At 34.9% G+C, this 8,882-nt stretch overlaps 1 protein-coding gene across 1 annotated transcript in view; it reads left to right on the top strand.

Annotated features, from left to right (window-relative positions):
* Positions 5,688-8,882, top strand: part of LOC109841206 (splicing factor 3B subunit 1-like) — a 6,331-nt gene continuing 3,136 nt past the window's right edge. Inside the window, exons 1-3 of the mRNA XM_020410113.1 lie at positions 5,688-5,898; positions 6,165-6,249; positions 7,053-7,184. The gene's annotated coding sequence lies outside the window, so the exon portion shown is untranslated. The remainder of the gene's footprint in view (positions 5,899-6,164; positions 6,250-7,052; positions 7,185-8,882) is intronic.

The following is an 8,882-nucleotide window of genomic DNA, read 5'->3' as shown; positions in this document are numbered from 1 at the left end:
TATATATGGAAGGGGAATCAAGAATGTGGGATATTGGTGGAGATCTCTTCGACTCATTTCAAGGTGCTGACAGTTTAGATGTTTCTGTCATTTCTCTTGACGAACCCACGATGGAGGCCGTTGTGTTTGAGGAGGATGAAGGAGTAGAAGCCATAGAACGAATTTTTTGATGTTTCAACTTGAAAACTTTATTTTAAGATACACTTTTGGTTGTAATTTTTATATTTTTGCAATGTTAGTAACTTAGTATTTTGTAGTCATGGAACTAGTTGCAACTTGAACTTTATTCTCTTGTAAATTTTTATATGTTTGCACTGTTAGACTTGTTAGTAGCTTAGTATTTTGTGTTTGAGGATTACATCTTAGTTTGTTGTTTGAATTTTATAAATTTATCTATATATAATAATAATATTAAAAAATCTAGTTGTGTCGTCGTGTACTATTTTTTTGGGTTTTGTCGTGTCCGTGTCCGTGTCCGTGTCGTCGTGTCCGTGTCCGTGCTTCATAGTTTTTTATATGCATTTATCCACCCTCTTGTTCCCATTTTAAATTAGCAGTTAATTACAATTATAAAATAACATGTAAATCTCATTTGAGATTGTTTTCAATAATTGGCTATTGTTTTATGCTCAAAACATGTTCATTAAATTACTAATATATGTTACTTTCCTTTTCATGAAAACTAGAGCCAATGATACTTGTATTTACAGTTATGAGTATTGACTCAGTGGAAAGCAATTAATTCCATATTATGCAAATGTTTTAAGTATTCCAACGAACTCATGTGACTAAATGTATGATGTAGAGCATATAGAATAAGACTTTTAATTGATTTCATGATAACAGTGGGCAGCTTGTCTTAATATCAAATATAAGCTTATTTGGTGACAATCATTCATAATAATAGTTGAAAGTTGAATAGTAGGATTACATGTACATGATGTAAGACAACCTGCAATGACAATAATACTACACCATTTAACATTATTACTATGGCTGCTTTATTCTAAAGTGTATCATCATCTTATTATTTTAGTTATTCTAATGTCAAAGAAGTAGCCAAGAATGATGGAATCCCAATGATTAAGAAGATTCAGCAGAATGTCCTGATGCCAAGAGTCATGCTTGCTGAGATCAACAAATTCGTGCTATACTAACCTCTAAAATTTTAGGCAATGGCTTATTTTTCATATATAGGAGCATATTTGACAAATTTTGTGCGTATAACTATCATCTTCAGGTCTCATACTCATCAATATTAACGTATACAGACGCATAGGTTGTACTAATACTACTATACCTGGTAGTGAAGCAGCTGAAATTTGACCGAACGCCAACTTCTATTCTTGCTTGTAAATTTGAATCTAGTGATGCTGCATTATATCTTAATTTCATTCAGACTGTATGTGATATAAATTCTTTCATGATTTATGTTTCCAAGTCATGTGAAGAAGCTCTGTGACGTGTCCACGCCCAAGTTAGAGCTTGCTTATTATTCTACCTCTAAAAGTCATCTTTTGCTTTTCTAACTCTTGCTTTGATGGGATTTCTTTTTATGAACCTAAAAGTATGATTTCATGTCAAAATGAGATTGTTAATACTGGTGACAGTGTGCTTCACATTTGTGTTTTCAGCGCATCCTTACGTTTTACAAAATGAGATTGTTAATACTGGTGACAGTGTGCTTCACATTTGTGTTTTCAGCGCATCCTTACGTTTTACTATCTAATCTATCAACATTATGAATTTTTCAGCGCATCCTTACGTTTTACTATCTAATCTATCAACATTATGAATTTTATGGAATTTTTGTGTTTGTAGTTATTAGGTGATGGGCCGCGGCACTTTCTCGATGATGAATATAGTACTGAAATACTCATTTGTTAGTCTTGATGGCTTATGTTAATTGTGATGTGAAATTCTTTGCAATAATAAAAAAAATTCTGAGATTGCAGTAATCTACTATAAGCATGAAATATTGTTCATAACTTTTATAGTATCGTATATCGTCAGTCTACAAGCTCAAAATTTGTTGTTTTTAATGCTATTTATTGCGCAATTTTGTTATATTCTTTGCCTTTCGTCTGCTGATCATGCACAAAATCCATCATGAATAGGATAATTGGAAAGAAGGGCTATTCTGCAATGCAATGATGGACCAATCTAATATCACTCGTCTCATATTGCAAAAAATATCTGGGTTTTTTCACTATTGTACCCCTTAGGTCTTTCATATTTTGAAATTAGTCAGTCAAATATTAAAACTGTTTCAAATTAAGCGCCCTAATTACTACTTTTATTCAATGAACTAATTTCTAAACGAACTAAGGTTTAACCCGATTAGCAATTTCAATGATTTTAGGCACTGATTTCAAATTTTAATGATTTAAGGTACCAAATATAAAAAATAAATACAATTTGAATGATTTGAGGGACTAACTTGGAAATGTGAAAGATATAAGGTAGTAATATTGAAAATAGCCAAATTTAGTGACCTAATATCAATTTGAATTTTAGGGAAAAGATTTGATGTACTAATATGCATGATTCATGTAACTGTAGAACCCAAAAGAAGCATTAGGATCATCGCCCCCCTGTTTCTCCTCTTTCTATTGATTATTAAGATTTTATAATACAAAAGTCAAAAAAATTTAAACTGAAGCGCTAAAAGGAAAATCTTTTATTTTGATCCTGAAGAAACAACAAAGTAACGTGCAATGCACATTCATAAGACATAACTTCATAAGCTTGGATTTACATCAACATCATCAAATATACTTTTAGGTATATTCTTGTGATAGTATTTGATTGATCAATCACCTTGTAGATGCAACCACTGTACTGTTGCCTAATTGATCCCTAAATATAATTCTATTGTTCAAACGTTGTGAATTTTTAGCTTATGTTCATATGTTGGCTATATTGTTTACATTCAATAAATTTATATCAAATCTTTTCCTAAATAAAATTATAATTTAAAATAATATTAAAAAATTTACCACGTGCAATCAATCCAACTAGTTTTAATAAAAATCCCAGTGGGACCCAAAAGCAAGAGTCTGGCACTATTAAAAGTAGTAATTAAGGTTATGAAAATCTTACTTTAAAATGTTAATGGAAGTCTTTTCCTACTGGGACTAGGTTCCTCGAATTCTACATAAAAGGGCTGGTTACCGCAGAGAGAAATTGAGAGAGGAGGCGAGTTAAGGAGTCGCCAAAGGATCCAGGTTTGTTTCCATTTTATTTTATTTTATTTATTTTATTTATGCAATCTGCGACCTTTTGATATATTGCGTTCTCCCAAAATTGCAGTGGGAAAATTTAATAGATTAATCAGATTTAAGTACAAGTTAAAAAAATATAGCACTCAGATTTAAGTACAAGTTAAAAAAAGAAAAAATTACACCGGGAGTCACCAGAGCTCCCGCTTTTTTTTTCGGAACGGCGACGCTGGATCCATTACAACTCGACGTTCGTTTTCCAAGCTCAACAACAGCAACAACAACGTCGATTCGACGTTCGTTTTCCAAGCTCGCGTGTGTATACCGACGCTCGTATTCTATGCTCGCGAGAGTTTCCAGCAGCAACCAAGATCTGCCTAAGGCCGTTATTTATAGGCCTCTAAGGCCAGCTCAAGAGCCACTAGCAATTAATGTGACTGTTACAATTCTCAATGGCAATTAAGATTGTAACATCAATACATTAAATTGCTCTAATTACTGTTGTAACTGCTGCATGCAGTAACTCCTGAATACGAGGTAATCAATGGAAGCATTGCTACGAAATGCGAGGGTCAGACGAACCTCGTTTGACAAACGAACGTCGTCAAACAAGTGAACCTCGTATGACAGACGAACCTCGTCGAACGAGCAAACATCGTCAAACAAGCGAACCTTGTATGACAGACGAACCTCATCGAACGGCGAACCTCGTCAAACATGCGAACCTTGTATGACAGACGAATCTCGTCGAACAAGCGAACCTCGTATGATAGACGAACCTCGTCGAACGAACGAACATCGTCAAACATACGAACCTCGTATGATAGATGAACCTCGTTGAACGAGCGAACCTTGTCAAACTACGAGAACGCTAGGGTCACCCTCGTGCGAATATGTAGCTCGTCCGCATGCTGCGAAGCAGCCTGCGAGGCAACCTCCTTGACGCCACCTCGCCTTGATGCCTCCGTACGAAGTGCAAAGTGTGCCTAACAAAGCGTCACTTAGTGCCTCAGCCCGATTAGCCCCGATCCTCGGCCCATTGGCCCACGGCCCATGGCTCACGGCCCATGGCCCACGACCCACGAGAACTTATAAGGGATTAATTCAAATAAAACACTTCTCGGCTTGTCATTGGCAAGCCTCGAACAAGGGACCTTTTGAAAGGATTCGGATCCTCTCCACTACAAAAAAAACAGTGGAGAGACCACTACATAATCACGGCCATTGATTATCTAATTAATGGTTGTGATTTTTTTTAGTGTAAATTAGGAATGAGTGCAATACACGGGGGTATGGTAAGTGTTAGATTTAGATTGTATCATAACCGCCTACCAAATAATCAACGATTGAGATTAAAAGCAGTGATCTCTCCACTACTTTTTTGTAGTGGAGAGGATCCAAATCCCTTTTGAAACACCAAAACATAAACTTTCCACTAGGGTACTAAGCATTTATGAAAAGTACTTATAGTTAATATATATATAGTTTGAAAACTCATTTTGGAAAGCAGTTTTGACCAAAAAATCTAACAGATCTAAACTTTGTAAAACTTTCTTTTAAATTCTAACAGAAATTCATTTTCTCAAAACATATTTTTTTCGTTCTTTCCTCCATGGTTTTTTATGCGTGATAGAGAGGATTAAGGGCCAATTAGTATTGTTTTTTGCTGCTTATTTTTCTAAGAAGCACTCAATTATGGTGTTTGGTGAACAAAATTTAGCATGCTTATTAAAACTGTTTCTGCTTTTAAAGGAGTGCTTTTTGAAGCAATTTAAGGATGCTTTTGAAAACATTCTACTCTTTCTTAGTTATATACCATATATACATTTTATCTTTTAACAATAATCATTAAGCTCAATTTTATCTTCTAAAAGCAAGTCATATAAGCAACCTATATAAGCTGTTGGAAATAGTTGTTTGGTAATCAAATATAAAAAACAGTAACAAAATGGCGAACGATGCATTCGGTATTTTCAATTGTAGTTCCATAGCTTCTGAAATGGATGTAAGTTTAAAACCAGTTTTCCAACAGAACAGAGTTAATAAGTAGCAGGCGAAAATCTCTCTTTGTGCACAATCCTCGGGAACTAATTCACAACTAAGATTGGTTGGAACTTAAGTTGGAAAAGAAGATCAAGAGACCAAAAAAATGTTAAGATCACTAGAAAGTGAAATAGTGTTTGGCAATGTGAGAGTGAATTTGAAAGTCTGAAAATCACTTGCTTACATAAGTATGAAAAATGAATCAACGTTGACATTGCCGTATAAATAGCAAAAATTTCCTTTTCTTATGTTTGGTTTATTTTTAAAAGTAAGAAATAAGATGAGATGTGATGAGTTGGTGGATAAAAATAATATTTTATTGATAAAAGTGTATATATTTCTTTTTGTTGGGGGTGAATTTTAAAGATGAAAATGGGTAAAAATAATATTTTAATAAAAAAATTACAAAGATTTCATTTTCTTAAATTTTAGAAAACCAACCAAACAGCCCCCTTAAGGCCCCCAAATCCAGTACCCCAATTCCATCCATCGATCGATCTAGGGTTTCCTTTTGGTCCTTGTAGCTGTTCTCTCCGCCCGATTCTTCTTCTCTATTTCGCTCTTTTGTCCGCCGAGGAGAAGAAGGGTTCGGATCCCTGCTCCCTGCTCAAATTCGACTAATTTATTATTGACTGTGAGTTTTCTTCTCGATCTATTTTTCAAATTTTTTTTTTGTTCATTAAGTTAGGGTTCTGTTCCTTTGATGTTTGATTGTTGTGCGGATGATGGCATGCTATTTGCATTTGGACCCAAAAGCGAGAGCCTAGTACTATTAAAAGTAGTAATTAAGGTTATGAAAATCCTAGTGGGACCCACAAGCGAGAGCCCAGTAATTAAGGTTATGAAAATCTTACTTAAAAAAAAAAAAAGTTAATGGAAGTCTTTTCCTACTGGGACTAGGTTCTTCGAATCTGCATAAAAGGGCCGGTTAGGGCAGAGAGAAATTGAGGGAGGAGGCGAGTTAAGGAGTCGCCAAAGGATCCAGGTTTGTTTTCATTTCATTTTATTTTTTTTCTCTTATTTTATTTATGCAATCTGCGACCTTTTGATATTTTGCGTTCTCCCCAAATTGCCGTGGGAAAATTTAATAGATCAATCACTGAGAAAACTGTAGGAACTAATTCACCTTCGCACTCTGGACCTAAAGGATTATGGTACCGAAACAGATGCCATGAAAATCAAAATTTGTATGCATACATATTTCTCCTATTTTTTATGAGAAAATACCCTGTACACGGCACATCATTGATGAGATTTGGTGGAATTTACATGCATGATCCACATGGCACGGTGGATGGATGACGCCCATATGCTTATTGAAATATTATCATCGACATAATGATGCATTTCTCTTGTATTATGTATCAACGTACTCTGTTATGTTAATGGTCTATACGGTAGTATTGTATTCTATTTTGCTCCAGTTGAGATATTGAAATTAAATCTTCCTTACCAGTTTTAAAAAGGGAAAATTGCTTCTAGCCCCCAATTTTCTTACAAGTATTCCGCCCCCAAGACTTTTTCAACACTCCCAAACCCCCCAAAAGTAAAGTCACAATTCTCTGAGCCCCAAAATACAAAACTCAAGAGTTTAAAACATGTGAAAACCATAATACACTTTCTCTCTCTCTCTTCATGATGTCACTGTGATGATTTGAAATGGGTTTTGAGAGAAAAAATTCTAGTTCCCTTCTCTCTCTCTTCATGATGTCACTGTGATGATTTGAAATGGGTTTTGAGAGAAAAAATTCTAGTTCCCTCCAATAATTTTCAACGGTGTTGACATAGGTAATGAAACTTTCCCGGCGTTCGTTTACAAGGTGAAAGAAAACTTTGATCTTGAAGACGGTGATGATGAGTTGTGATGGATTTAGCGTCGCCGTTCTGAAGAAAAAAGTTAGAGCTCTGGCGACCCCCAGTGTAATTTTTTTCTTTTTTAACTTATACTTAAACTTGAGTGCTATATTTTTTTTGTTATTTTGCATATTGTTATAATTTTTTTGGAATCGATGAGTTTAGATTAAAGTAGAGTCTGTAAATTTACATATTGTTGTTATTTCACTGTAGTAAATTTGTTGTTAAGGTTATGAGTTCGTTCTGAAAGAAGGTTACGTGTTGGTTTTAAAGGTTACGAGTTGGTTGTGAAGTTTACGAGTTGGTTGTCAAAGTTACGAGTTGGTTGTTAATGTTAGGAGTTAGTTGTGCAGATTACGAGTTGGAAAGAGTTGGTTTTGAAGGATAGTTAACAACAATCACAATCAGCTCATTGCCGAGGTTAACAACCAACTCATAGCCTTCACAATCAACTCATAACCTTCACATCCAACTCGTAACTCGTAAACTTCACAATGAACTCGTAATCTTCAAAATCAACACATAATTTTCCTTCATAACCAACTAATAAACTTAACAACAAACTCATTACAGTGAAATAACAACAATATATAAATTTATAGACTCTACTTTAATCTCAAGTCATCAATTTCAAAAAAAATTACAACATTAAAATCTAGCCTAATAGAGAAAAATGCGTGTTATTGCCTCTATAAATATGAGAGAGTTCTTGATTGCAAATCAATTTAGGGGTTTTGAATTATATTAGACTCTCTTGTGTTAGAACCCAACAATATACCGTCTTTTTTTTAGATGTGAAGGATGGAGAGTCGGAGAATGAGCCTCCAACCGCCTTTAATTCCCTAAAGAAGGATTGATTACAGAGTCACTTGCTACATCCCAACCCTAGGATACAGCCAACCATGGTTACAAAAAAATATGTACCCATAACTATCCCGACGCACGACCGTCCCATTATATGTACAGGCTAGTTAAGCAAGCAGCTCAAAAAACACAGGAAAAAAACAACTTGTAACCTTCACAACCAACTCCTTACCGAGTTCCACAACCAACGTGTAGCTTTCACAACCAACTCGTAACCATCACAATCAACTCGTAATCTTGACAACCAACTCGTAACCTTAACAACCAACTCTTAATCTTGACAACCAACTTATAACATTGACAACCAACTCGTAAACTTCACAACCAACACAACCAACTCTTAATCTTGACAACCAACTTATAACATTGACAACCAACTCGTAAACTTCACAACCAACTCCTAACCTTAACAACAAACTCATTAACAATAATATATAAATTTGTATACTCTAATATAATCTCAAGTCATCGATTTTAAAAAAATTATAACAATATGCAAATTAGCCCAAAAAATAGTACTCAGATTCAAGTACAAGTTAAAAAAGGGAAAATTACACTGGGAGTCGTCGGAGTTCCTGCCTTTTTCTTCGAAACAACGACGCTGAATCCATCGCAACTCGTCATCACAGTATTCAAGATTGTAGTTTTCTTCACCTCGTGAACGAACGTTGGGAAAGTTTCATCGCCAATGTTGACGCCGTTGGAAAATATTGGAGGGAATTAGAATTTTTTCCCCAAAAACCCATTTTAAATCATCACAATGACATCATGAAAAAGAGAGAGAAAGGGAGAGAAAGGGTATTATGGTCTTCACATGTTTTAAACTCTTTGGTTTTGTGTTTTGGGGACTCGGAAAATTGTGGATTTGCTTTTGGGGTTTTGGGAGTGTTGAAAAAGTGG

Source organism: Asparagus officinalis, chromosome 5, assembly GCF_001876935.1.
Source record: "Asparagus officinalis chromosome 5, Aspof.V1, whole genome shotgun sequence".
NCBI lineage: Eukaryota > Viridiplantae > Streptophyta > Magnoliopsida > Asparagales > Asparagaceae > Asparagus > Asparagus officinalis.
This window is presented reverse-complemented; position numbering and strand designations above follow the sequence as displayed.